This window comes from Schistocerca piceifrons, chromosome 7 (assembly GCF_021461385.2).
Source record: "Schistocerca piceifrons isolate TAMUIC-IGC-003096 chromosome 7, iqSchPice1.1, whole genome shotgun sequence".
NCBI classification, from domain to species: Eukaryota; Metazoa; Arthropoda; class Insecta; order Orthoptera; family Acrididae; genus Schistocerca; species Schistocerca piceifrons.
In genome coordinates, this window is record NC_060144.1 from 357,316,955 (window position 1) to 357,341,452 (window position 24,498).

The following is a 24,498-nucleotide window of genomic DNA, read 5'->3' on the forward strand; positions in this document are numbered from 1 at the left end:
AAGCATGACCACAATGGCCATTCTCCTTTATTGTCTAGATCGTTTGTCTAATGCCAACACTCTGACAGTTTGTGTCTGACTATCTATAAAGTAAGTCTGTACATCTGCCGCGGTTTGTTCGTATCCTGTTGAGGTTAGTGTAAGTTAAAGTCCAAGTAAAGACATGGCAGCGTTCTGAAAATGACCCTTCCAACCTTTTGTCACGCTTCTTTGGTATCAAATTTATCGGGAAATAGTATTTTGGCTCATAAGGACGGATGCGTTTTGGCAAGAATGCTGTCGGTTTCCACACCTTCAGTTTGTGAATTTAAAGGAAACGATTTCTTTATATCTTTATGTAATCGTCTGACAAGAGCATGGTCACACACTGAAGAGCCAAAGAAATTAGTACACCTGCCTAATATCGTGTACGGACCCCACGAGAACGCAGAAGTGCCACAATACGACGAGGCATGGACTCGATTAATGATTGAAGTAGTGCTGGAGGGAATTGACGCCGTGGATCCTGCAGGACTGTCCATAAATCAATAAAAGTACGAGGGGGTGGAGATCACTTCTGAATAGCACATAGCAAGGCTCCAACATATGCTCAATAATGATATTGTTTGGGGATTCTGGTGACCAGCGGAAATGTTTAAACTCTGAAGAGTGTTCCTGGAGCCACTCTGTAGCAATTCGGGACGTGTGAGGTGTCGCATTGTCCTGCTGACATTGCCCAAGTCCATCGAAATGCACAATGGACTTGAATGGATGCATATGATCAGACAGGATGCTTACATATGTTTCACCTGTCAGAGTCCTATCTAGACGTATCAGGGTCCCACATCACTCCTACTGTTGTAAATGCGACCAGAACGGTTGCGGTGTTGCCGAAAACGAAAGCGCGGTGGGACCAAATGGGAGTGGCCTGCATACTAACAAAGCAGACAACGGGAAATGACGGACACGAACAATGAGGACGAGCAAGACCCTACGAACAACAACATGCAAGAAGCAATGGGGTCACAAGCGAAAAACCTCACGAATTAACAACGTCCAATTGTACATGGAAACAAGGAAAGCAAACGCGCTGTCTGTAGGTAAGATGTCGATAGACTCATGTGAATATCAGACTGCCTCACTGAGCGAGAGGCAGGCGCTTAAATACATGATAGGGTACGTCGCTATTGGCCGCTGGGACCACGTGCTCCACCGTAGCGCCCTCGCATTATATGTGGGCCTGGAGAGCGCACAGCCATGGCTAATGGCGTGATGACTGCAGAGACCTCTAGTGGTAATTGAGGTCCATGGCGTCTGGCAGGGATTCAAAACCCATGGCACCCGGTACCAGATCCCTCCGCCCTGAAATTTGTAAATAAGGGTATAAATGCCCCAGACCATGCCGTAGTGGTCAACAGATGGGAGAAGACCTGGGATCATCAACCACTGTTGGCGGGGAGGAAGGGATATCTGAGGTGTCCATGATGGCCAGCCCAGAGGTCAGGGTGGTAGAGGGAGACGACGATCCACCTGGGGGCGGGGAGGGCTGGTGGCAGGTCCACAGGGAGCAGGGAGGCAGCAACTGGGTGCACTGGCAGTGACTCGAGGACCACATCTGTACCCAAAGGAGGTAGTGGAGGAGGAGGCAGTGACAGGAGTCCAGTGGGGGTATGCAGTGGGTTCTGGTTATGATGGCGGCGCTCCCACCCTTTCGACATCTGCACCAACGTCACATGGCGCCCACGGTCTGTGATGACTATGGCAGGGGTCCAACCAGCCTTGCTCCCATACACGTGGGCCCACATGCCCGTGCCGAGGGCATAACACTGAGAGGGCCAGCTGTGGGGGTGGGAGGGGTATGGCATCAGCAAATGGAGCATGGTCCATGTCCATCAATTAGTGTGGTGCGATAGATTCTCAAAAACAGGGTGAGGGCTGATCTGGTTGGAGATGTTTCGACTGCCTTCATCAAATGTTGTCTAAATGTGCGGACAAGCCTTTCTGCTATGCCATTGGAGGAAGGGTGGAAACGTGGGCTATGGATACGTTGGATACTATAGGCCTGACAGGAGTTGTGGAAGGAGGATACCATGAATTGGGGGGCCACTGTCAGAGCCCAATGTGTGAAGCAGGCCCTCAATGGCGAGAACCTGGGCCAGGGCTGTGAGTGTGGCCTCCATGGTGGTGGACGCCATGTGAACAACATATAGGTATTTGGAGTAGGCGTCAATGACAAGCAACCATATAGACCCAAAAAATGGGCCCACAAAATCGAGATGGATCTATCCCAGGGCCAGCGAGGCACAGGCCAGGGTGCGAACGACTGAGGGGGGCTGGCCTGGTGACGCACACACACAGTTCACCTACAGACGAGGTGACCAATATCGCCATCGTTGCCAGGCCAAAAAACGTGCCAGAGAGCCAAAACTTTCATGTGGGACATGCCCCACTGCCCACATTGTAGCTAACTGAGCACCTCATGCTGCAAATCTGGAGGGATGACCAACAGAAGGACATCATCGACCATGGAGAGCCGGTGGGACAGGTGGCGTCAGGGCCTGAAATCGGTCCGCTTCCGATTAGGAAAATAGGAGAGCCACCTGTGGACCACATAGCATAGAACCTGCTGCAAGGTAGGGCCTCAGCATGTAGCTGTGTCAATGTGAGCAGCCGTAAGAGGCAGACTGTCCAGTGCATCCCTGCTGGCAGAATCAGTGTGAAAGCAGAGGACCTCCTGTTGGTCAAACACAGGATCAGGGCCTGCTGGGACATGCGATAATGCTTCCACATTAGCATGGTGCGTGGTGGCCTTATACCAGATGGAGTAAGTGTAATTTCGTACAAATAACGCCCAGCGCTAGACATGTTGAGCCATCTGCTCTGGAAGGTGAGAGTGGGGTCGAAAAAGCGTAACTAAGAGTTTATGGCCCGTCAGGAGGGTGAACGTTGCCCCAAAGAGATAGGTGTGAAATTTTTGGACGGCGAACACTATCGCTAGGGCCTCCTTTTCAGTCTGGGAATAGTTCCGTTGTGCTGGGGTCAACATCTTAGATACAGCCCCAATGCTGTATGCTGATGCATCAGCCACCACAACCAAGGGAGGGGGTATGCTGATGCATCAGCCACCACAACCAAGGGGGGCTGGGGTCCACAGAGAAGGTAGTAAGGCAAGTGGCGGACTTCAGCATTGTCTTTAAATGGAGAAAAGCCTGGTCACAGGCAGGAGTCCAATCAAGAGGCACCACTTTGCGACGTAAGTGATTGAGGGGTTGAGCAATAGAGGCAGCCTGGGGTAAGAACTTTAAGTAATGATGGCCATGACATTATGACCCAAATGGTGAATGCCATTTTTGCTAAGCCAGTGGCCTAGGCATCCCACTTCTGGTTGAAAGAAACAACACTTGTCCAGCCGACAGTGTAAACCTGCATATTACAGAGCTTGAAATAAGGTTCTGAGGTTTTGCAAATGTTCCTGGCGGGAACGCCCGGTGACCAAGATGTCATCCAGATAATCCACACAGGTGGGGATAGGCAGCGCAAGCTGCTCCAGAAACCGCAGAAAATGGCTGGCGCCGAAGAGACACCAAATGGAAGGCGCTTGTACTTGTACAATCCGAAAGGCGTATTGATAACCAAGATGTTCTGGTGGTATGCCTCAGCCAAGTCGATCTTTAAAAGGTACTCTCCCCCGGCAGGCTTGGTGAGAAGGTCTTCCTGTCAGGGAATGGGGTAAGTGTCTACAAGGGACTGAGCATTGACAGTAGTGCCGAAGTTACCACACAGCCAAAGGGACCCATTGGGTTTCCGTATGACCACCAATGGAGTCACTCAGGCACAGTATGTCAAAGGTTCCAGAACGACAGCAGTCTGGAGCCGATCAAGTTCCTACTTGACTGCCCGCCGTAAGGCCACCAGAAGTGGTAATGCCCGGAAAAAGCGAGGCTGCGCATTCGGCCGAAGTGTGATGTGCATCTGAAAATCTGAAGCACATCCGAGATCCGTTGCAAACAACGACACAAAATCTGAGCACAGCCGTCCACGTCCTGATTAGGAACAACCGTGAAAACGACCTTTACTTCATCGGAAATTGAAAAGTCAAACAGTTGAAACGCATCCAGGTCAAAAATATTCGAAGCCGACAGGTGGTCGACGACAAGTAGGGTAAGGAGCCGGGGAACATGTTTGTACATCGCCTGAACGACGAACTGCCCACGAAGGGGAATGGAACCGTCTCTGTAGGTGACCAAACACCGAGAGGGAGGTGACAACTCAGTAGAGCATCTGAAAACTGACATCCACAGTGAAAAGGCGGAGTGTGAGGAAAAGCTTCTGTGCTGATGGGTCATCCAGTGGGACGACCGATTGCAGAGCATGTACGGGATCTTGAGACCCAGGAGGGGCAGGGCTGGAGTGAGTCGAGTGATTCCAACAAACCGATCGGATGTTGTCCTCCTTGACACACAGCATGACTGTTTTCCAGTGGTGGGGGCAATCACCTCGGGAATGTGCGGTAAAGCACTGGGGGCAAGATGGAAGTGGGCCGCGCGACCGGTGACGAGGGGCGACCGGAGGCACTGACGCCGTAGAGACATCGGTCAAAGAGGAGTCCCAACGGCGCTGGTCTCTGTCGGCCATGCCAAGTCGACGTCGTGAGGGTGGACCCCGTCGAGATGCATCGATCGCCACCACTTGCGGCCGCGCCATGAGACGCTCGTTAGCCACCAGAGCAATTTCAGCTGAGTGGGCAATGCAGAGAATCTCTTCCAAGGAGGGGTTATCGAGTTTCAACGCTGCAGTGTGGACCTCAGGATCGGGAGCCAGCCGAACCACCACTTCCCGGATCAGGGAGTCCGCATAGGAAGCTATACACTACTGTTTGCTGCACGTAAAATCGCATCGACAGCTAAGACCCTGAAAGTCTGTAACCCAGGAACGATACGATTGACCAGGCTGTATACGATAATGGCAGAACTCCAGACGAGAGGAGACCATATGGTAGCACTGGGAATAATAGTTTGCCAGCAAAAGGCACATCTTCTAGAAAGAGAGAGCCGCAGGATCAGACAATGGTGCAACTAGCAGAGGAGAAAGAACTCGTCTGGGGAGGCCGAAGACAAAAACAACGACCACTGCAAGGAGTCATCTGTGACTTGAAAAGCTGTGAACTGCTGTTGTAGCTGATGACTCTATGATTCGCTTCTTTTTCGCTTTTCACACAGCCAGTGATCTCCTTCCGTACAAATCTGTGCTCCAGTGTACGTTCTCAGAAATTTCTTTCTCAAATTTCGGAAAATGTTTCAGGCTAAGTGAGATCTTCAGGTCAAGAATGCCCTCTTTGCCTGAGATAGTCTGCTTTATATGTCCCCCTTGGTTCGTCTGTCAAATGTTTTGCTTCGGAGGTAGCAGAATTACTTAATTTCATCTATTTCTTGGTAATAAATTTTGACGTTAAATTGAACAGTAATCTTGCATCTGGTACTCATTAGCTTCGACTTCCTTCGATTTACCTTCAGCCCGTATTCTGTTCTTGATAGACTGTTCATTACACTTAACAGGTCCTGCTATACTTTTTCTTTTTCACAGAGGAAAACAGTGTCATCAGCGAATCTAATCGTTGACATAATTCCAATGTCACGGAGGGCAGTGGCCATAATGTTTTGGCATATCAGTGTAAATATGCAGTAATTAAATTTATTTTAATATCTTTTCGGTAGGTAGTACCTACGTCACTTTTTGATTATGGATTTACAAGGACCATAACCCATGCTTACGAATTAACGACGACTTTCTTTGACAGTTACGTTATAGAAAAAAAATTTAAGAAAATGACGTGTAACGTACCCTGCCAGAACTGTTTATTCATCATTAGAACGGGCATTTCAAGGTGTAAGAAAAATAATGAACCTTCATAGGATTTATCGACCGAGAAAAACCGCAGGTAATGTAAAATGGCGCAAGATGTTCGAAATTCTGAGAAAAATAGGACTGAGCTGTGAGAAATGACTGGTAATATAGAAGATCTGCGAAATCAAAGCGGGAAAGTTAAGAACGGAAGACCAAGAACGAAGACAATGAATTAAAAATGGTGTAAGATACGAATGCATTCTTTCGCTACTACTTTTAAATTTATGTATTGAAGAACTCACAACGGAAGAAAAAAATGGTTTCAAAAGTGGGATGAAAATTCAGGGTGGAATTATGTCAACGATTAGATTCGCTGATGACACTGCTATCCTCTGTGAAAAAGAAAAAGTATAGCAGGACCTGTTAAGTGTAATGAATAAAAAAATTGCTCTGAGCACTACGGGACTTAACATCTGTGGTCATCAGTCCCCTAGAACTTAGAACTACGTAAACCGAACTAACCTAAAGACATCACAAACATCCATGCCCGAGGCAGGATTCGAACCTGCGACCGTAGCAGTCGTGCGGTTCCGGACTGAGCTCCTAGAACCGCTAGACCACCGCGACCGGCTGTAATGAACAGCCTATCAAGAATAGAATACGGGCTGAAGGTAAATCGAAGGAAGTCGAAGCTAATGAGTACCAGATGCATGATTACAGATCAATTTAACGTCAAAATTTATTGCCAAGAAATAGATGAAATTAAGTAATTCTGCTACCTCCGAAGCAAAACATTTGTCAGACGAACCAAGGGGGACATATAAAGCAGACTATCTCAGGCAAAGAGGGCATTCTTGACCTGAAGAACTCAGTTAGCATGAAACACTTTCCGAAATTTGAGAAAGAAATTTCTGAGAATGTACACTGGAGCACAGTTTTGTACGGAAGGACATAACTGGCTGTGTGAAAAGTGAAAAAGAAGTGAATCATAGAGTCTGAGATGTGGTGCTACAGAAGATCGTTGAAAATGTTGTGTAGGTATGATAAGGAATGAGGAGGTTCTCCTCAGTGTTGAGTGGAAAGGAACGTATGGAGAATACTAACAAGAAAAATCAACAGAATGATGGGACACGTGTTAAGACATCAGGGAATAACTTGCATGGTACTAGATGGAGGTGTAGAGGGTCAAAACTGTAGGGGAAAACAGAGATTATAATACATCCAACAAATAATCAAGGACATTGAGCGTACATATTGCTCTGAGAAGAAGAAGAATTCGTCAAGAGGCCCATAAAACCAGAGGACTGATGACGACAAAAAATCTTTTGCAAGAATATGGGAAAGTATTTAAAGCACCCTGAGTATATTGCTTTCACACAGTAAACGTTTGATTTTACTTCACACCAACTCATGGGAAGAAAAAAGTAATGTTCTCGTGATACACTTCTGGTTCATTTTAACTGCAGCCATTCATTGCGAGTGGATCTTACTTTTTATTGTCTTACGTAAAGCCATTGAGTAACCCGTAAAAGTGCACAAAGTTTACTAACAAATATTACAATATTATGTATTTGGATTTCTTGACAAATTGTAGAAAATAGACGCTGAATATATTTGGTGTTAATATATGAAAAACCTCGGAATTCTTCGCTAAAATTAATTTTTTTGTCGTAGCTTCGTGTGTCATCTGATGTTTCTCCACCGACCTGTTTTTGTTATTAATATTTTGTCACTATTATCAATATTATGTCACTAGTCGTTGTGTGCATAAAAATAGACATGTGAAGCCGGTCAGACATGAGAATACGTGTGGTAATTGCTTTTTCTTATATTTTGACAACTCCCATTGATCATAGTTACCTTTTTTTAATACTTGTGCTTCTATGCCAATCGAATAATATTGACTGTACTAGACACAAGAAGAAACCGGCTCGTATGCGTGATGGACATACACGCAGCTACGAACTCTTTTTTTTACGGCCTCAGTTACATGCTTAATACCGACAATAATAGACAATCAAGGAAAGCCCTGCCAACTGCAACAGTAAGTAACTATTCTGCAACGAAATACAAGCTGTTTGTCATACCGCTTGGTCTGAAATGCTACCGTGCGCTGTCAAGGTGTTTCTGTCGACCAGACACACAACGACAGTGCTGCCTGAGATACGGACTAAATGTCAAAGATCCTCCGTCTACCTAGCTGCTTAAAGCCGCTAGTACAGTAGTAGAAGACAGTGCAGCTAATTAAGCTCCTGTTGTTGACGCTTCGCTCCTCCAAGCGCAAGGAGGCTACACTTCTCCGTGCTAAATTAGTCTCTACTCCCACAGTTCACGGCCATGAGACGAATATTCTACTGAGATGGATGACGCACACACGTTTTACATTTAATCCGTATTGTGGCTGGCTGGAAGACATTTTATAGTACTTAGAGACCTCGTTATGAAGCCTCCTCATAGAGCTGTCCAATTAATTAAAAAGTATGTTTCAGACGTCATAAAAACGACTTCCTCAACCCTTGGTGCTTATTGTGATGATGACGGACGCCTCTGCAGCAGGACTGTTCACCACACAGGCGCGCTCTAACTAAGCTCTCTTGGTTAATAAATTTGACAGAGTCGCCGCCTGAGTCGCATACGCCACGTTGCTGCAATAATTGAATCACAGTTACATTCGCTGCTATAGCTGCGCGTGTTGGAGGAGATAAGCGTATTACCCACTTCACTATTACAGGTGGTCAAGCCATCTGAACCAGAAAGTGGGAAACAATCAGTTTATAGCAGTCCATCCTTGAGCTACCAAGTGATTATAATTAATAAATAAGTCATTAAAAAGCTGACGACGCTGTAGCCGTTACTCACACTCACGTTTCATGTTTGCAGCAATATTTATTAAAGAGAATTGTCTGAAAATAAACAATTGAATTATATTAGAATGACGCGTAGCTGTGTTGACGGCCATTCTCTGAAGGACGTGCGCCGTACTGAACAAGTGAGGAATAGTTATATATATCCCGATGCTCACTGACATCATCACGTTACTTGTTATAGAACGAACAAGTTATAACTGTGTGGTTAAAAGTGAAATAAAGGTTACAGGTGCCTCGGACAATGCCTGTTACGACATTAAATGGTACTCTGGAAAGGACTATGATATTAGTTATTGCTTTTGGTAGACGTTTCGGTGTATAAGATAGTTTTATTACGGATATTTTTCCAAGAGATTGGTCTGCTTTTTTCAGACATTGCCTTACATCCAGTCAATTCCAAAGGGATGATGAATTTTATGAATAACATGACGGTGTAAAAGTGGGTAACGCATTAGGTACTGCGATAGCTAATTTCTATGTGGAGAAATTCGAACAGTTAGCTTTACAAAAAGCAAATAAGAAACCATCTCCCTGGTATCGGCTTGTGGATGATACATTTGTGTTCTGGCCGCATTGTAAAAAAGCTTCTTTGGTTTTCTAAATAATAAATATCCAAATATCCAGAAAATGACAACAAAATACCTTTCTTGTATTTTTAGTTATGACGCAAACCGATGGAAGTCTGGAACATCACGTTTTTCGAAAAGTAATGCACACGGACAGATATTTATATAAAAACTCTATTCCCCATCCACAACAAAAGAGATATGTCATTAAAGGTCTTGCGGACAGAACCAAAAGGATTTGCAGGCCGGAATACCCGGACGCCGAATTAAAACATCTAAAGTAGGCTTCTGAAAAAATAGCTACTCGGGGAAAGAAGTGTAAGTAGGCTGTTTAGGTTTTTTTAATGGTAACGCCACGTAGCGCTCTGTATGAAAATCACTGGCTGTGCTGTGTGCAGTCTGTGGCTGGGTGGCATTGTTGGAATTTGCCATTGTAGTGTTGGGCAGTTGGCTGTTAACAGCGCATAGCGTTGCGCAGTTGGGGGTGAACCGCCACCAGTGGTGGATATGGGGAGAGAAATGGCGGAGTTTTGAAATTAGTAAGACTGGATGTCATGAACTGCTATGACTTTTGAATACTATTAAGGTAAATACATTGTTTGTTCTCTATCAAAATCTTTCATTTGCTAACTATGCCTATCAGTAATTAGGGCCTTTAGTAGTTGGAATCTTTTATTTAGCTGGCAGTAGTGGCGCTCGCTGTATTGCAGTAGTTCGAGTAACGAAGATTTTTGTGAGGTAAGTGATTTGTGAAACGTATAGGTTAATGTTAGTCAGGGCCATTCTTTTGTAGGGATTTTTGAAAGTCAGATTGCGTTGCGCCAAAAATATTGTGTGTCAGTTTAAGCACAGTCATGTATAATTTTTCTAAGGGGAAGTTTCATATGTCGACCCTTAGCCGAGGATACCTCACTGGAATCTTTTGATTTTTTCTTGTAGTTTGTGTAATTAGTGTAGCTTTGTTTATTGCTAGCGCGTAATTGTAGAGAAAATCTCCTTTATAGTTGCAGTCTTTCATTGTTGTACAGTAAAACAGTTGTGGCATGCATGTAGATTTGCACCAAGTATTTCGCAGCTGCGCTTGCAATTAACTAGATATTACTTTCAGTGCTATGTTAATGTGTTCTCTTATTTTTGCTCTTCAAATTCAGCTTTTCTGTGTTATCGTGTGAAATATTGTGACAATAATGGCGTGTGAAAAATGTAACACTAGGCTTCAAAGTAAACTGAGAAATAATAGTAACGACGAGCGTAGCTTATCAGCACCACTGTGTAATGAATTAACAGACATTCAAAGTAGTAATTTGGTAATTGTGCATAGGGAAATGGACCGGGCGGCAAATAATGGCGTAGACAGTGAAACAATTAGTGAACAGGGAAGCATTATGGATCGATCGGTCGGCAACAGCTCGTCTCAGGAATCCGAAATGACAGGACACAATCTCGCAAATACTGTAGATTCAGGTTTTGGGTCCTCACCGTTTTCTCAAATGAGTCAAGACACATTTTGTGCTTGTCAAAATGTGAATGTTGCCGGTGCAAATGCACTGCCAAAAAGCATTGAGAAACAGATTCCAGACACTAATACATTATTATTGTAATTAATGCAACAAATGGAACAAAATCAGAGACAAACACAGCAAAAAATGTCTCTGAGCACTATGGGACTTAACAGCCATGGTCATCAGTCCCCTAGAACTTAGAACTACTTAAACCTAACTAACCTAAGGACGTCACACAACACCCAGTCATCACAAACACAGCAAAAGCATCAAAAGTTAGACACCACACTTGAACAAACACGTGAAGATTTAACTACTGAGTTATATAACATTGAATCGAAACGTCAAAAAGTCAGTAATGACGTAAAAACACAAATTTGTGAGCATTTTCAACCTATTTTTTCGCGGCATGAAAATGCATTACAGACTCACGAAGCAGCCATAAAAGAACTGCAAACTATTGTTCATGAAAATCATGAGACCTTGCAAGCCAAAATTGACTCAGTTGCATCTACCGATTCGGTTACGCAATTTGAAAAAACTCAAGAAAACTTAAAGGACACAGTAGATACTCTGAAAATTGGTTCATTATCAGATAAAGTAGTTGAGCTTTCGGATCAGCTAAATAATTTATCTACGAAGGTAGATGATAATCTGAATGACACAAAACCGGTAGTCTTTAATGACGCAGAAGAGTGCGAACAAATTAGGAAATTCAAACAAAATCAGAATCAAATTAATACGTGACACCAAAGAGAAATCCGGAAAGTAAAAGATCAGCTGACACAGGTAATACAAGAATTACGTATTTCAGAGGACACTCGCGCTCCAATACAGGAAGAGGGACATAGAAATACGGAACAGCCACAAAATAATAACACAGGGCACTTCAGAAATTATGAAAGAAATTGGCAAGGTACACCGAATTTTTAGATGGAACCGCCGAAACGACGTAACAATGACCGACATGCGACTCGCCGACATGATGATTTTGACTATAAGCTGTTCATTACTACATGTAAATTCAAAACATTTAAGAATTCTGGCAATGACATTCATTCACAAGCGTGGCTCCATCAATTCTCTCATTGTTTTCCTCCCAACTGGTCATTAGAGCACAGATTAGAATTTATGTGTGGCTACTTAGAGAAGGAACCAGCTGTAAGAATGCGATCGGTCATTCACGATTGCTACAGTGAAGGAGAATTTTACCATGCCTTCCTCTCAGCATATTGGTCTCAAGCCACACAAGACCGAGTAAAACATAGCATAATAATGATGAAACATTTCGAACAATCTGAATTTTCCAGTCTTGTGAAATATTTTGAAGACATGTTGCACAAGAATCAGTACCTGTCAAACCCATACAGCCCCTCAGAATTCATCCGCATTTCCTTAATCAAATTGCCTGACATTTACAACATATTATTTTGGCAGGACGTTGCAAAGACGACATTGAAGCTTTTCAGGGACTCTTACAAGAATTAGAAATTGACACTGAGAATCGCGGAACGCGAAAACAGGAACACAACAATTACAGGTCACATACGTCGCAATTTCGCGATGAAAGAAATAAGAACTGGACACTACAAGGCTATTCTCACAACACAAATCGTGACCAAAACAGGCACCACCCATATGACAACTGTTGGTAGAGTAGTAATAATTACAGGGAAAGATCACCGCTCCGCAGTAAAGACTATCACAGAGACAATCGGAGAAAGGGACAGTATGGGAACCAAAATAAATATTATCAAGGGAGACAGAATAACTTTAGATGCAACGGACCAGCGCGCAGTTACGATTCAGGGAGAAAGTCTCCACCACGTGACCGACAAGAAAGAAACTATGGAATCTACCGACATGACGACATACGATATGATCGTAACGACAGACCTGAATTGCATCAGAACTGGCGGGATTCAAACAGGGCAGGGCCCTCTCGACAAGGTGAATTTGTAGAAGTTAGGTGTCCAAATCCCAATAACGACGCGCGTCAACAAAGAGACAATAGGCAATGACTCATACTGCTGGCAGCCACAAAACGTACGTATGAAACTGACGACGCAGCTGCCGTAGCTAGTAATTACGTAAAAATGGAAGACATCAGGGACATCTTACTCCAGGAACACGACGTAAAACATAACAACATTGCATATCCTGTGATTCACATTACAGTAAATGTCGTAAAATTTATAGCAGTACCTGACTCTGGCAGTCCCATTTCAGTAATTAGTGAAACAGCCTTTAGCAAATGCAGCAAATCGAACGATTGTCCCACACTTCCGTTACGTAAGATTAAATTAAAAGGTGCAATCTTTGGAAAAAGTGTAGATGTACGCCAACAAATCAACTTAGAATTCTTTTGTCAAAGCCACAGCTTCTCTATGAACTTTCTTATTGTTCCATTATTGTCGACGGAAATTATAATGGGAGTAGACTTTTTTAATGAATACAAAGCAATCTTAAACTTTCACGATGCTGAAATAAGTTTAGAGAAAGAAGGTAAGTCAATAGTTTTGAAATTTGAAGATTGGCTCTCAAACCATGACGAGGAAATTAGTCGGCTTTACCTTCTGTTAGACAACAGTTCGGAATTTTCTAGGGAACTAGACACTAACAATCACTCTGCAAGTACTGATAGGGATGATATCGACGGCATATTTCATACTAATGAGTTAATTCAGAATAAAATTCAAACAATTGAGAATTGTAATGACACTGATAGGCAGGACCTTTTTGAGATTTTACAAGCACATTCCACAGTTTTTACTCACAAAACAGGAACAATCAAGGTATTTCAATACCAATTTCGTTTTCGTGAGCATACTAAATTTTGTGTTAGACCATACGTAATTCCAGCACATTATAGGGACTGTGTTAGAACAGAAATACAATCTATGCTTGACGAGGGCATTATTGAGCCTGCAGTAAGGCTTGTCTTAGATTCGAGACAAATCAATACTATCATCATTCCTGAAACAGACAGGCCGCAAACGTTGGAAGAACTTCTTCAAAATTTTAATGGTGTAAAAGTGCTGTCTTCTATTGATCTCAGATCCAGCTTTTATCACATCGAACTTCATCCAGAATGTAGAAAATACACAGCTTTTCTTTGTTTCGGCGTTTGTTATCAATTTCGGAAGCTTCCTTTTGGTTTGAACATTTCTTCGGCAGTGTTCATTCGCGGGCTAAATTCCATATTACCTGATTTCTTGAAACGTCATATCACCTTATATGTGGATGATATTCTAATAGCAGAAGCCGCATGGGAACAACATAATCGCATCTTCAACCATTTGTTATGTATTTTTGCAGAATCTGGAATTACAGTTAACTTGGAAAAGTCTGAATTCAGTAGGTCAAAGATGAGGTTTTAGGAACATATTATTTCTTCTGAAGGCATTCAGCCAGATCCTGAAAAGTTAGAAGCAATCAGAGCCATTCCAGTTCCATCCACAAAGAGACAAGTCCGCAGTTTTCTAGGTATCGTAAATTTTTACCGTCGTTTTCTGAATATGCAAATTCTAGTTACACCAAAACTTTGTTCTCTCACTGGAAAAAATACTATTTGGAACTGGGACGAACAAGCACAGTTGGAATTCAATTCTTTGAAAGAATCGCTACTTAACGCGCCAATACTAGCTCATCCAGATCTCTCACAAGATTTTTGCCTTAGCACGGATTCTTCTAAAGTCGGTCTTGGTGCCCATTTATTTCAACAAGCCATAGAAAATGACACTACTGTTCAGAAAACAATTGATTTTGCTAGCCGAGTGCTAACAAAATCTGAAAAAATTATTCCGTTACTGAATTAGAAGCTTTAGCTATCGTTTGGGCATTTAACAAATTCCGTTTCTTTCCTTCTGGTAAGCACGTAAAAGTATACAGTGATCATCGTGCATTACAATTTCTTATGTCTTCGAAATTAAATCATGACAGATTAAAACGATGGACATTGTTTCTGCAAGAATTCCACTTCACAATAGTCTACATTCCCAGCAAGGTGAATATTGTTGCGGATGCACTGTCACATGCACCGGCTGGGCTTGAGAAAAGTAACACAGAAGGCAACCTCGAGAAAAATTTCAGTATACTTTACGTTCAGAAAGTCGCCTTGGAAAACTTCATCACCGCATCTTTAAAGGAGATTGCTCATGAACAAGATAAAGATCCGATTTGGAAAGACATCAAAAGTAAATGGCATGAAAAGCCGCACACTCAGATTCGGCATTATTATCTGGTTAGAAACAACATACTCTTCAAACGCTGCACTGTTGATGACAAGCTATGGGTACTTTGCATTCCAGACGATTTTGTTAATAAGCTCATTTGGTACATTCATTTCAGCTACGCAGATTTTGGTCCACGAAAATGTTATCATATTCTTCGAACGACTTGTTATTTTAACAATATGGAAAAGAGAATTCGAATTGTCTTGTCTACTTGTAAACTTTGTCAAAAGGCCAAACCATCTACTATCTCCCATCGTGTTCCGTTGTTTCCTATCATTCCTTCTAAATTAAAAGGGTTTGCTGCTGTTGATCTCTTGGGACCCCTTGTCAGAACATCGAATGGATTTTCGTACGTTCTAGTCGCTGTTGAACTTACTTCAAAATTTGTTTCTTTCACTCCGTTACGTAAAGCCACTGGACGGACAGTATCCAACGCCTTTGTTAAAAATTTCTTACGTGAAGTTGGACATGTTAGTAAAGTCATTTCAGATAACGGACCGCAATTCAGATCTGGTGTTTGGTCACGCATGCTTCGGAACCATAAAATCAAACCTGTTTTTATTTAATTGTACTCACCACATTGTAACCCATCTGAACGGATTATGAAAGAGATCAACAAGCTTTGCAGACTTTATTGTCACAAAAAGCATCAGCATTGGGACAGATATTTGCACTTATTTCAAAACGTACTGAATGAAATGCCTCATGACTCCACTGCTTTACCACCTATTCTTGTACTGAAGAATGAAGAACCACCAAACAGAATCAGAGAGCTTGTACCTTTTCCGAATACACGTAAACTTCAACACAAAGACATAATTTGGCTATTAAAAATATAAATTCTGCAGCAGACAAAAGGAGAAAACTACATGGTAAAGCAAATGCAAATAAATTATATATTGGTCAGAAAGTTCTCATTAAAGCTCATTCATTGTCACATAAGAAGAAACACTTGAGCCACAAATTCTTTCTGATTTACAATGGACCTTACAGAATCCGACGTATACCACATGATAATTGCGTTGAAGTTGAAACTCTGCGTACTAGGAAGAGTAAAGGTTTACACCACATTTCACATGTGAAACCGTTTATTGAAAGGTAATCTGCTTTTTAACTTTGTCTTTGCTATAAAACTTTTCACTTCACGTTACTAGTATGCATTGTCACACTTTAAAACTGTTATCATGCAACATTGTTTTGAAGTTAACTATCCAGTCTACAATCTAGGGAACATATTTAGACAGTAATTACCACTGCATTGTGATAGTGAACAGAGGACACAGTGTTACTGTGTGTTTACATTCTTGCTTGTTAGTTGCACGATTATGTAACGACTATAAGGCTTACATACTTAGAACATACTGCTAATGAGATTTTAATGCAACATTTTGGTTTACTTTAAAAGACATTCCTTATTTGAAGTAGTTTTTGTGAGATTAAAGATGACTTAGTATTTGGTTTCTTTGACAGCTACACGATTATATCACGGCGCTACTAATGTGTGACACAATGTACATTGTTGCTTTCATGCTGTATCTGCTTTATATCTGCTCAGTTTTTCTGAATTCTTCTGGAAAGTAAAACATGTTTTAGTAGTAACATTTGTGGTATAGCTACAATGAGACAGCTTTTTTTCTAGCACAACAATACGTTATTGTGTAGTACTTTCTTGATCACGGTAATGTACCTAATAACTACGATATCTATATGCATAGCATTTCACTTTTGTTTATGATGAGGTAAGTACATTGACTTCTGCAGAACTTAGATTTCGGAGGACGATAACTACGACACTTCCACAGAATTATCTTACAGCAAGACGCACATTTAGCGCTGAAGGACACGTATTTGAGTGATTAATTTTGTACTTAAAACATTTATTTTTAAAGATTTTTGAATTACAATGATACAAAGGTTTTCCCTGATACATTTCATTCCATTGTTGTAATCTGTAACACCTGAGGGTATAATTACATTAATCCTCAGGGGGGTACACGCTTACTTTGTGTACCATGTGTTTGGCAAGCACAAGGAGCCCTAGCTCATATGGCATTTGCTTATACAACTTTACACATCGGTACCTTATTTCTCCAACACAGAATTACATAGCTATCTGATTATTTAACAAAAATGTTTTTACTACGCCAGTGACAGATGTTTGCGCAATTACACAGTTGGATAACTTCACACTTACGAAATTGTATTTTGTCTGTACTTTGTGAATCCTTAGTATTTTTTCAGAACCATGAGAGCTTTGAATGATGTATTTGGTATGGGATCATGATTTTTAAAGTATGTTTGAGGTAGATGACACTATTGAAATGAGCAGAGAAATTTTTTAGGCTTTGAAATTATTGCAGAAAGCTATGACGTTTTTGAGATTTGACTGAGGTGTTATGATATTATTATGACGACGATGTGTATTATGCTGTTGAGGAATGTTTATTATGATATGTATTTATTATGATGAAATATTGAAGAAGTGTTGACGAATATGTATATGTGTAATAAGGTAAGGAATAATGAGTAGTGGTTAGGGACTCTGACTTGTGTAAAATGATGTTGGAAACCAAGAATCATACTTTAAGAGTTATGAAATGTGTGTAAATGTGTGAATGTATCACAATGCCGACGAAAATTTTTTGGACACTGTTATATTAATAGGATTTTGTTTCTACACATTTGTAACGCAAATTCTTGACCTGTGAAATTTTTTATATGAGACTGCCGCTGTAGCGGAAACTGCTGTCGTAAATATTTCGATAAGAAAGGTAAGTGACCACCTTCACGTAATGCATCGTGGGCAACCAGCTGCGCGACAGTCACCTGGAAAAAAGCCGTTAGTGTGTGCCTTTCAGAGCCACAGGTGGAGAAAAAAGGAGGCCATTATCCTCGCTATTGACATTTCTTTGTAGAAAGCATCGCAAATACGACACGCTCAAACTTGAAAATATATGATTACACTGTGGAGCTCTTAATTTATAATATTTACTAAAATGCCTAATGAAATTATGAGAAACATTTTACATCTATTGTCTTTCTAGTTGAGCGATTGCTCATTTTGTTTAATATCTGGTTTCCAGCTGTGTTGCAGCATTGGTTTTATAAAATAAAATTAAATGCATTTGCTAATGTGAACACTTTCTGCCAACAGATCTATTAAATAATAATTTTATGATCCACATTCTTCGGAAATGGAGTACTTGGAATGGAAAGAACAATAAGAAGGGATTAATAACAGTAACTGCATACATAATTTTCATTTCAACTACTCAGTAATTTTTTATAGAATAAGTTTTTGTGGTGAACCACTTTAACTATATAGGCATTAAGATGTGAATAGATATTTCCCTTATCTGCATTGTTGTTTTTAGTGTACTATTTTTTCTGCTTGAGCTTTGTCATGCTTAGATATAAGTTATTGCATTTGCTGCTGCTGTTTGCCAGGCATAGTGCTTCTGCATGTCACTTTGTATTACTCTGTTAAGCCAGTTTTGCTACTGATTTATTTTTCTTGTAGCTGAACATTGTCTTATATTAGTTGTAATGTTGCATTTGATTTGCTATACTGCTGCTTGCTATGCCAATTTCCATTTTTATTTGTTATTGCTGTTTGTGTTAATTGTTTTGTGCTGCTGCATTGCCTCGTCCCTCGGTATATATATCTAAGCTCAGTAGATTTAAGTTAGCTTAAGAGGGGATAGACTATATAAGAACCTAACTATGGAGAGTAGGGAAAGAATGCATTGAGATGTTATATGAAAAAGATTTGAGCCAAAATGTGTATTGTACAATGAGCAATAATTATTTTGAATGAAATATGGTTAGAATACAGAAAGGAGGTATAGATAGGATTTTTTAGGAATAATTATGAACGAAGGGAGATCTCCAAGAACAAAAAAGGTTTTGTTTGCAAAATACTGCAGTACCAAATGTTACAGTGAAAACGAACCCTGTCCTTTCCATTGTGTTATCCCCCTATGTGTTTGGGTACCCTTGTGTATTTGTGTTTTTCCTGTCTTTATGTGTTTAGCTAATACGATTTATGTTGTAGAATTTTTCTAGTACTAAGTTACATTCACTATGATGAGGAATACTGTTATCCTCAAATATAATTTGCATTTATGATATATTATTTTCTTTGTAAAGATGTTTAGACATTATTTATTCTGTTCTGTTTCAATGCTCATGTGTGAAATTAATGTTTCGAAAACTATTCTCATTATTTTATATATTTACTTATGTCATAATTCCTGTAACACTGATGTATATGTTTATTTCTATTCATTTGTAAAGCCTGTGTTACTACAAATGTTATCTATATTGTTAAGTTCTTTAATGATGTATTTTGTGCCTTTGTTATTGTATTCTTATGTTACAAAATTGTAATTGACACCAGTTCATCAAATTAAGTAACTTGTAAGTTACATTTCACTGCACACGTTTCTGTTGGTCATCATGTATGGACAATATGTGAGAAGTAGGGACTGATAGTGTTTGCACGTGTGTTAATAATTCAGCAAGGGACTGGTTAACAGCATTGCTGGTTCTAAGGACAATTAAAAAAAACTTTGTGAGTGCACAAGTGGTGGTTTATGAACTTGCTATATAGTACAAGACTCTTCGATTGTGATTGTGCACCTGCACAGTCGCAACAGATGGCTGCTAGTCATCTCTACAAGGACTACAGTGGGTCTACACCTCTGGTGGCCCACCAATACCATACTCTCTACCAGGACTACAGTCGGTCTGCTCTGTGATGACCTACCTACCAATATTCTTCAAAACTTCGACTGACTCTGCTGTGGGTTTGCTCTGTTGTGGCGCATTACCTGTCTGCATGACAAGAGACAGCACTGTCTTTCCGTTGGAAGGACGACACTACTTCAAGACTGCATGTAAATCCACTACTTCCGTGTATATTCTCTTTTACTGCCCAGACTTTGAGGAAAAAGAACACTGCAATTTTACTGTGATGAATGATCAGGACTGTCTTTATGGACTGTGAGAAAATTTTAGCTTTTGACCAACATTGTACCAATAAGTGTGTGCATTTGATTTCTTTGTTATTGTAATTATGAAAAATTTTTTCAAATCTGTATTGACCACTGCTCAAAACAATTTGTAAAATTTTTTGTGGGGAGCATGGGGGCTATGTAAGTAGGCTGTTTAGGTTTTTTTAATGGTAACGCCACATAGCGCTCTGTATGAAAATCACTGGCTGTGCTGTGTGCAGTCTGTGGCTGGGTGGCATTGTTAGAATTTGCCATTGTAGTGTTGGGCAGTTGGCTGCTAACAGCGCGTAGCGTTGCGCAGTTGGAGGTGAACCGCCAGCAGTGGTGGATGTGGGGAGAGAAATGGCGGAGTTTTGAAATTAGTAAGACTGGATGTCATGAACTGCTATGACTTTTGAATACTATTAAGGTAAATACATTGTTTGTTCTCTATCAAAATCTTTCATTTGCTAACTATGCCTATCAGTAATTAGGGCCTTTAGTAGTTGGAATCTTTTATTTAGCTGGCAGTAGTGGCGCTCGCTGTATTGCAGTAGTTCGAGTAACGAAGATTTTTGTGAGGTAAGTGATTTGTGAAACGTATAGGTTAATGTTAGTCAGGGCCATTCTTTTGTAGAGTAAATAGAAATCTATGACCAAATAATGGAAAGCCGAAAGACAATCATGAAAAACAACGGTGAAAGACTGCAGTTCCTGTTCCTTTCATTAAAAAAGCAACAGATCAGATTTTACAGAAACATGATATTAGACAGGTTTTTAGCCCGACAAAGAAAATAGATCAAGCACTTCGATCCATAAATGTTAACGCGTCCGATAATTTGTTCGGCCGACATTTATAGCGTCTTTAGCAACCCTGGGGATTAGTGGCTTCATAAGGCGTCACTCATCCTCTTGTCTTGACATTAGTATACTGGCAACAAAGGCATTCTTAATCAAGAGAAACCTACTAATATGGAACACAAGCCCAAATTTGAGGGAGAAATTTCTGAGAATGTACGTTTGGAGCACAGCGTAGTATTATAGTGCAACATGGACTGTGGGAAAACCGAAACAGAAAAGACTCGAAGCATTTTAGGCGTGGTGCTACAGAATAATGTCGAAATTAGATGGACTGATAAGGTAAGAGATGAGGAGTTTCTCCCAAGAATCTGCGAGGAAAGGAATTTATGGGAAGCACTGACAAGGAGAAGGGACAGGACAATATCACATCTTATAAGACATCAGGAATAACTTCCATGATACTAGTGGGAGTTGTAGAGAGTAAAAACTAGAGAAAGACAGAGATTGGAATACATCCAGCAAATAATTGAGGACGTAGGTGGCAAATGCTACTCTGAGATTAAAAGCTTGGAACAGGAGAGGAATTTTTGGCTGGCCGCATCAAACCAGTCACAAAACTGATGACTCAAAACAATTTTCACTTTTTTTGGATTTAAGAAAAACGGACGTCATCTTACTTACCTGGTAAAGTCAGTGAGGTAGAATCCTGAAGAAAACCATAAGTCAGTGCTGTGATCATGATGTCTGATCACAAGGTGGAGCTAAGCAAATGTTATAACTAATACCACGAAGGCTTCCACGAGCGGATGATATTGCTGCTGGTTAACCTTTCAGGGCATACAGGCATGGCCCGTGAAACCCTTCTGTTCCTGTTTCGTCCAGAACTTGGCTGGACATTTTCAGAGGCGTTGCTCCACCGAAGAGTCTTACCGACTGACGGGTCGGGCGTCTGAGGTCGACATAAATACTCTAGGAAAAGTGGCACGGCCGGAGATACACGTGAGTAGCAAAGATGATCCTTGCGAAAGATATTCGCGTAGAGGACACTGGCTCCCAGGCTACTTGTAGTAGAAACACACATGCGGTACATCATCTTTGGAGTAGTACGCTTCCGTTGCTAACATGTGGAAGCGAAAAGAAAATGTATGAACCACTCGTGTACAGGACGGCACGAAGACCAACATAAAAGTAAATATAACAAATAAGACATTTTTGTAAGTAGATAAGACACTGCGACACACACACACACACACAGCGTTGCAAGTGATTTGCTGCACAATATAACACACTAATGAGACTGAAACTACTGAGACGTAGTTGCGCCCGGCTCTTCGAAAAGCGCGCCAGGCAGAGTGCTTTCGCTTCGCGTCTAGTGTTTGCGGTGGCGCTTTCGGTTTGGCGCGCTATTTGGATCGCTACTGCCCTCTGGCGGGATGTGAAGCAAGTGTACGGACGGGTGACGATCGAGGAGTACGTACTGGGCGGTGACCGAGAGAGGTGGTAGCGCGACCGGGGCCCTGTTGCTGGGGATCGTCAACTGCTCGCCACGTGCTTTGCCCGAGCTCGTGGCTGTCAGGGGCTAAGTCTGCCTTACCCGCATGTACGTGGCTTATGAAGTTTAGAAGCCGTGGTGCAGGAGATCAGCGCGTGGGACCGTACGTCTTCTTATCGGCCGTTGAAACCACTGGCAACGGTTGACTCTGACGAGCATTTAGAAGTGCAACATGTTCCCGGCGCTGTGGTGGAGTGTGAGAAGTTGAGTACTGTTTTTATGTAACAGAGTTCGTTATACAGGGGTTTTTCAAGTTCTAGTAAAGTGTATGAGTTTCTTCACCAGTGGTTTACTTGGGGTCTTCCTCCACAGCTTTCGTTTGCCTGTCCGCGGGAATGTGGTAATTGCTTCTTGGTCGGGCCGTTTCACTCACACCTCGATTGGGTGATTTAGGGTCGATGTCGCGTGTCTCTGTGGTTCGGAGTCTGTGCAGGCACCGCCCTTGCTACATATTATGGTTTTGGGTAACTCGGGGAGGTGGTGGCTTGTAATGGAAGTTTTGGGGCTGATCTGCTGTGGCCCTGTAGACCACCAATAACTGTTCGGCCTATTGTGATTTGGGCCCCTTTACACGTGTCACTCCCTCACCGAGCTAAGGAAATTTTGTTTGGGAACTGCCTTTAATGTGAAGGTTTGTGTGCTGGCTTATTCGCATTTATCTAGTAACACTGACAGGTGTAATATAAGTTATTTAACTGGCGAGAGACAACTAACTACTTTAGCTTTAGCTACTTAAAGGTTTTTTTTTAAGGAATTGTTCTCTTATAGATATAACAAGTTTAAAATCTTATTATTGGGAAATTGTTAACGTTATACCTGGAAATCTCCTTTTCATAAAGAAAATTTGTCAGCTATTCGAAATTGTTTTTGAATTTGTATTACTGAGAAAGCCTTTTAAAATAAAAAGATACCCTTAGCAGTGTGTGTTATTTCACCAGCACCTCCTGGCCCCTACTTCCACGATAACGTTTTGGGAATAACACGTGTACTTGAGTTGTTGTTTGTGAACCACCATAATTGGTGGTTCAACTACAATACCTACAACGCAACTCGCTGTAGACTTCCCAACGCTCAGACCGATGTGTACACTACAGTACAAGTATGTTGATACAGAGGGACATGTGCAGTAGTGAGTGATTCGTGTTAACGGATTGCCGAGGGAACGACTGTAGTTTTACACAAAATATCACACCCTTTTGTTTAACACGTGATATGTGCCCTATGCACTCCTTGGTCCGGCATAAAGCAGCAGCTCGACGTGGCGTGGACATTTTGTTCGAAGTCCCCTGCAGAAGTATTGAGGCACGCTGCCTATATACCCGTATATAATTGAGAAACTGTTGCTAGTGCACTATTTTGAGCACGAACTGGCCTCTCGATTACGCCTCATAAATGTTCGATAGGATTCATGTCGGCCAATTTGGGCGGCCAAACCATTCTCTCGAACTGTACAGAATATTCTTCACACCAATCGCGGATAGTTGTTGTCCGGTGACATGGCCCATTATCATCCCTAAAAATTCCACCGTTGTTTGGGAACATGACGTCCATAAATCGCTGCAAATGGTCTACAAGTAAGCGAACATCCAAAGGACCCAGCCTATTCCACCTAAGCACAGCCCACACCATTAGGGAGCCGCCACCAGCTTGCACAGTGCCTTGTTGATGCTTTGGTCCATTGCTTCATGGGGGTCAAAGCCACATTCGAACCCCAGCATCAGCTCTTAACAACTGAAATCGGGACTCATCTGACTAGAACACGATTTTCCATTCGTCTAGGTTCCAATCGACATGGTCATGAAGGCAGAAGAGGTTCTGCAGGCGATTTCGCGCATTTAGGAAAGCGACTCGCATCGATCATCTTCTGCCATAACTCATGAAAATGTAGCCGTAGTGTCCGAACGGATACTTTGGTCGAACGTTCCACATTGATTGGCTCAAATGGCTCTGAGCACTACGGAAGTTAACATCTGTGGTCATCAGTCCCCTAGAACTTAGAACTACTTCAACCTAACTAACCTAAGGACATCACACAGCACCCAGTCATCACGAGGCAGAGAAAATCCCTGACCCCGCCGGGAATCGAACCCGGGAACCCACATTGATTACTGTGTTTATTTCACACAGTGTTGGTTATCTGTTAGCACTGGCAAGTCTA